Source organism: Pelodiscus sinensis, chromosome 22 (genome assembly GCF_049634645.1).
Source record: "Pelodiscus sinensis isolate JC-2024 chromosome 22, ASM4963464v1, whole genome shotgun sequence".
Classification (NCBI taxonomy): domain Eukaryota; kingdom Metazoa; phylum Chordata; order Testudines; family Trionychidae; genus Pelodiscus; species Pelodiscus sinensis.
Window position 1 is genome coordinate 22,620,313 of NC_134732.1, and position 6,000 is coordinate 22,626,312.

Consider the following 6,000-nt stretch of genomic DNA (forward strand, 5'->3'; position numbering starts at 1 on the left):
TGGTTGTTACTGTGAGCCGGTTAATCCGGACGAATCCCTTTACCTCCTCCTTTGAGAGGCTTACAAATTAATAACAGCAGCTCAACGCAGGCAGCCGGCTAGCACATATGGTAGGTGCTCGGCCAAAGTAACACCCGAGGACAAGGGGGACAAATCAGAGGGGCCAACGGAGAAGTATGTCAGCGAGGCTGGAAAACGCGGTGATGACCCTGGACGTGGAAACTCGGTGGAAACTCCTCAGTGCTCCTGTCTTGGCGGAGGGGAAATCAAATGTCGAGGCTAGGAAATTATTTGGAAATAACAACAACCGAAATAAGTAATAATTTCGATATAACTTCTTTCCGGAATTATTATTTCGAAATAAGTTATTTAGAAATAAGTTATTTCAAAATAATAAGACCTGAATTAAGCTATTTCAGGAATTATTATTTCAAGAATTACTCCTGAAATAACTCCCAAAATAACCATTTCAAAACAATTCCCTAGTGTAGACCAGGAAGGTAGCCGGGGAAGGGATTGAAGGTACATCTACCCAGCACCATATAGAAGCCAGGCTATGTCTACATGTCTGGTTTTGGGGCAGTGAGTATGCAAATGAGGCATGGATTAGCATAGTGTGGTTCCTCATTTGCATAATTTAAGCAAGCTGTTTTTGCGCAAAGGGTTTTTGCAGAAAAAAAGTGGCGTAGATGTTTTCTTTTTGCACAAAAAAACCCTTTCCCCACCAGACCTTTATGCCCCCGAAAAGGAGGTATACCGATCTGGTGGGAAAAGGGGGTTTTGTGCAAAAAGAAAACGTCCACTCTACTTTTTTTCCCCCTGCAAAAATGGCTTGCATACATTATGCAAATGAGGCAGTGTAGACATAAAATAAGATGTGCAATTAGCTTCAAAATAAGAGTCGCAATTTGTGTTGTGTAATTTTAAAATAGCTTATTTAGAAATTTGGCCTGTCTACACCGCCAGCCTTTATTTCAAAATAATGTGGAGTTGGAGGATTTCTTACTCTGACTCCTGTAACCCTCATAAAGGGAAGTGGAAGGGAAAGTGTTCTTCCTTGGGCTTCCTGCTGTGTAGAGAGTGCCAAAATCTGAAATGAGCTACTTCAATTGTGCAGCTTCAGTCAAAATAGCTCAAGTCGCATAGTTTAATTTGACTTTAGCCTTGCTGTGTAGACATGCCCTAGAGGGCTTGGCTTTAATTAGCAGAGGAGCTAGAAAATGAGGAGTACAGGCTCTGTCGGACCCGGCATTTCTGTTGAAAATGCCCTATCTAAACTGCCATGTCTTTCAAAAAGACCCATTTCAAAAAAAGTGGTGGCCACCATTATGCAAATGATATTTAAATCCCAGCTTCATTTGCACTTCTGATAGCTCTAATTTACATCCCTCTGCCAACAGTCTAGACACAGCCATGATGTCCCTGAAAACCTCATGCCAGGAGTCAGGGGTGTTTTGGAATTGCAGGTTATTCTGAAATTTGCTGCTGTGTAGACTGAGCCAAAGTACCAAATAAGCTATTTTGAAATTGTCTGAAAATAAGCGACGCACTTAGCCATACAGCCAGCGCCCCTATCCTCCAAGACTGGAAGCCTTTTGAGCGATGGGTGCACTGTAGCTCCACTCTCAAACAAGGGACACAATTGAAGCTATGCAAAGCCCCAAGCCTGCCCCAGAAGAACCAGGTCAGGCAGAGGGGTGAGTTTTGGTTCCTGGTGGCAGGGTCTATTCCAGCCAAAGCGCTCCGGGCTCCATTCCAACCCGGTTAAAATGCATATTTTGGCCCCTGCCCATTAGCCCGACCAGGGAACCTGCTGACGATGCTTTTCCTCGCCCCAAACCACAAGCTTATTTTTAAAGCCAGCGGAGCTAGGGTGCTCCAGGGCACGCCAGTGACTGTAGGAAGGCGGCTACCCAGCATGCCGCTGATTAAAAACAGGTCCCGGGCGAATTTCTGGCAGGTCTTTATTTTTTCCCCCAAATCGTGAAGAACCCCCCCCCGCTCCCGAAATGTTGGGAACGGGCAGGTCCGGCGAGTGGCAGGGACTCCGCTCCGGTTCATCGCAACGTTCCGTTCACACGCGCCAAAAGCCAGCGGTGAACGCGCGTTTCGCTCCGCTCTGCCCCGGGGCAAACGGGGTTTTTGCTGCTCCCGGCAGTAACGGGCTGGTTTGACCTGGTCAGTTGCATGGGAACGGCGCGGCCCTCCTAGCCGAAGTCGTGTATATTTCAGCGGCGAAAGGCCCGCCCCGCCCTGTGCCATGCATTATTCAGTGTGAAACCCACGCTCGCTTTGTCTGCAGCCTGCTTTCCTGAAGGCAACTTTTCCATTTTGCGCTTTCCAGCCTGCCCTGCGAGCAGGACTCAAATGTCTCCAATTACCCCCCCTCCCCCATATATATAAATGCGCACACGGTGAATACTGCTTCCACCGAAAGCAGATCAGGGACCAGGCAGGCCCGTTCAGTTGCACAGTCAGAAGAGGTTCACTGGGGGGTGAGGGGGCGGATCGTGACCTGGGTTTGTTTTTCAAGCAGCCACAGTGTTAACATTCACAAGCAGGCAGCCCTGCTCAAGTAGCGCGCTCTGCACCCCACAAGCAGATGCGGGGAGACTCCAAGGGACCGGCGAAGCCAGCGCGTTTCTCCAGACAACGGGGAGGCTGGCCCAAAATGTGTCAGCTGAAAAGCAGCAAGGCGCTGACAGCCCGTGGACCCAAACTGTAAACCCTGCATGTCTGGCACCCTCTTCAAGCCAGGGATACAGCCCCAGTACCCCAGGCTCCGGCACGGGAACTGTAGTGTAGTAAGTTCTTGGTACGTTACAGCTAACAAGCTCAAAGAGCCTCCCCTTGCATGTTCGTGTTCTTTTCTCTTGAGGCCCCGAATCATGGCGGCTGGGTTTAGCTTGGAAAAAAGAAACCAGCAACCAGCAATGGAGATGTCCAAGAAAAAATCGAAAACGTAAAAAAAAGTAGTGGTAGTCATGGCTTGCTTTCTGTGCCTGGCACAATCACAGATAAATATCAAAGCCAGGACTGAGCCAACGTTAAGGAAGAGTCATTTCTCCTCTCCCAACCGATGTTCCCACTCATCCTTCCCTTCCAGGTGCAGATTTTTCCCATCCATGTGTGGAATAAAATTGTGTGCACAGAGGCATGTGCAAATGTGCACCACCAACAAACACAAAACCAAACTGTGGTGCTCTGCTAATTAGCTGGGCAGCATTTAAATTGCTCCTGAGTAACCACACAAACACAACTCTCAGGCTCTGTCTAGACTGGCAAGTTTTCCGCAAAATCAGCAGATTTTCTGGAAAAACTTGCCAGTTGTCTACACTGGCCACTTTAATTTCCGGAAAAGCACTGACGGTCTCATGTAAAATCATCAGTGCTTTTCCGGAAAAACTATGCTGCTACCGTTCGGGCAAAAGTCTTTTTCCCAAAAGGGCCAGTGTACACAGCATAGTACTGTTTTCCGCAAAAAAGCCCCGATCACAAAAATGGCAATCAGGGCTTTTTTGCGGAAAATTGCATCTAGATTGGCCATGGACGCTTTTCCGCAAAAAGTGCTTTTGCAGAAAAGCATCCTGCCAATCTAGACGCACTTTTCCGAAAATGCTTTTAATGGAAAACTTTTCCGTTAAAAGCATTTTCGGAAATTCATGCCAGTGTAGATGGAGTTTGGGAACAGCTCCCTGTGGCTACATCACCCACTTACCAAAATCAGTAGTTCTGTGGCACATTAGGCTACGTCTACACTACATATTTCTTGCACAAGAAGCCTTGTGTGCAAGTGTTTTTGGCACAAAAACTTCTTACACAATAGCACATCCACACCTCAAAGCTTTTGCAATGTGCTTTTGCACAAGAGAGCATCCACAGTGTATGGATGCTCTTGCACAAGAAAGCTCTGATGGCCATTCACAGAATGGGCATCAGAGCACCTGCGCTTTTCCCCTTGCTCAAGAAATGCCTCTGGAGCATCCACACTTGCCTTCTTGTGCAATAGCTGTAGCGCTAAATGCAGTTATGCCTCAGAAAAGGAGGTTAAATGGCAGAACAAAGGGCTTTTTCCGCTGTAGGTAAGCTGCCCATTTAATTGCACAACAGCTATTTTTGCACAAAAACCTTGTAGTGTCGATGCAGCCTTAGGGTCTGTCTATTACTGCAGAGGAAGTCTCAGAGATGTTGCTAGGCACCCTCTTGCCTCCTGTCTAGAAGAGTTTGCAATCTAAAGCCCATGCCTGGCAGGTACGCTGGGGAGGCGTGGCACCCGTGGATGGGGAAACTGTGATTTCAATATCTTTTCTCGAGCAAAGCAGATACATTTGGGCTGTGTCTAGACTGGCCAGTTTTTCCAGAAAATCAGCCGCTTTTCTGGAAAAACTTGCCAGCTGTCTACACTGTCCGCTTGAATTTCTGCAAATGCACTGACTTCCTACTGTAAGAAATCAGTGCTTCTTGCGGAAATACTATTCGGCTCCCGTTCAGGCAAAAGTCCCTTTTGTTCAAAGCTTTTGCGCTAAAGGGCCAGTGTAGACGGCTCAGATTTGTTTTCTGCAAAAAAGCCCCGATCGCGAAAATGGCGATCAGGGCTTTTTTGCGGAAAAGTGCGTCTAGATCAGCATGGACGCTTTTCCACAAAAAGTGCTTTTGCAGAAAAGCGTCCGTGCCAATCTAGATGCTCTGTTCCAAAAATGCTTTTAACGGAAAACTTTTCCGTTAAAAGCATTTCCAGAAAATCATGCCAGTCTAGACACAGCCATGCTGAAATACCATCCCACTGGTGCAGAAGCATAGAAACCAGCCTCACTCCTCCTTTTAACCTGTGTTTACTACTGTCCATTGGTAACTTGTTACAAAAAGAAGGAAATGGCTTGCTCCAAGTCACCCTATGCTAAGAACGGTCATGCATTTGTTGGCATCACTGACACCCAGGGCTGGATCAAGACCTCTAGAGGCACTAAGCACTGAAAAGATTATAGTGCCCCCCCCCCCATATGTAATTCAAAATAAAAACAATACTAGACTGTCAAATCTTTTTTTTTCTTTTTCTTTTTCTTTTTGTGCCCTAATCACGTGCTTAGTCTGCCTATTGGGTAATCCAGCCCTGCTGACACCAATGTCTCCTCTAATCTTTTTCACCCATGTGCAGAATAAATAGTATGTGCACCAAGGCACGTGCCAATGTGCACCACCAACATAAACAAAAATATTCACTGTGGGCACGCTGCTCACCAGCTGGGTGGCACTGGACTGTCTTGAGCAAATGCACAGCTTACAGGGAACGCTGGTCTGCAGCAAACGGGGCAAGAAAGTAGGTGCATATTTAGTGTAACTGGGGAAAGGCCCTTTCATTGCAAAGGGCCTTACTGGTATCTCTGTTGCCCAACACCAGCTGTCATTCAACCCAGGGTTGGGGTCTGAGATTGGTTTTCCTTCTTCCAGTTAGATGGTCCTCCCAAGTGAACAGGCCCCCGATGCTCTGAGCTCTGTTTTTTTAAGGTGCCAGAAACAAACCTTTCAACCCCCTTCCCTCTAATGCAATTTTGGTTGTCAGCAGCTATTATAGACACCCCATTTTATATGCCATGTTGCTGTGTCTGTCCCAGAATGTTAGAGAGAGTCACCCACTGCTTTTAACAGGCATTCACAGGTGATGGGAGCTGGGGTGGGATTGAGAATGAGCTATCACAGCATGTAAATTGGGAGCCTCCCCTCTCCTCATAACTGCCTCTGTTTTTAATTGACCTCCCTTGTATCTGCAACGTTAACCACCTTGCCATTGCAGATCACTCACACATAAAACACAAGGCCCAGTACAGATCCGTGGGACAACTCAGTTAATTTTCTACCCTGGTGACAGCTGACCATCAATTCCTGCTTTCTGATCCAGGAATTCTTAATTTTCCTTATTTCTCTTATGGACTTTGTCAAGGGCTTGTAGAAAGCCAAATAAATTATGTCAATAGATTCGCCTCTGTTTTGTGACCATGCTTG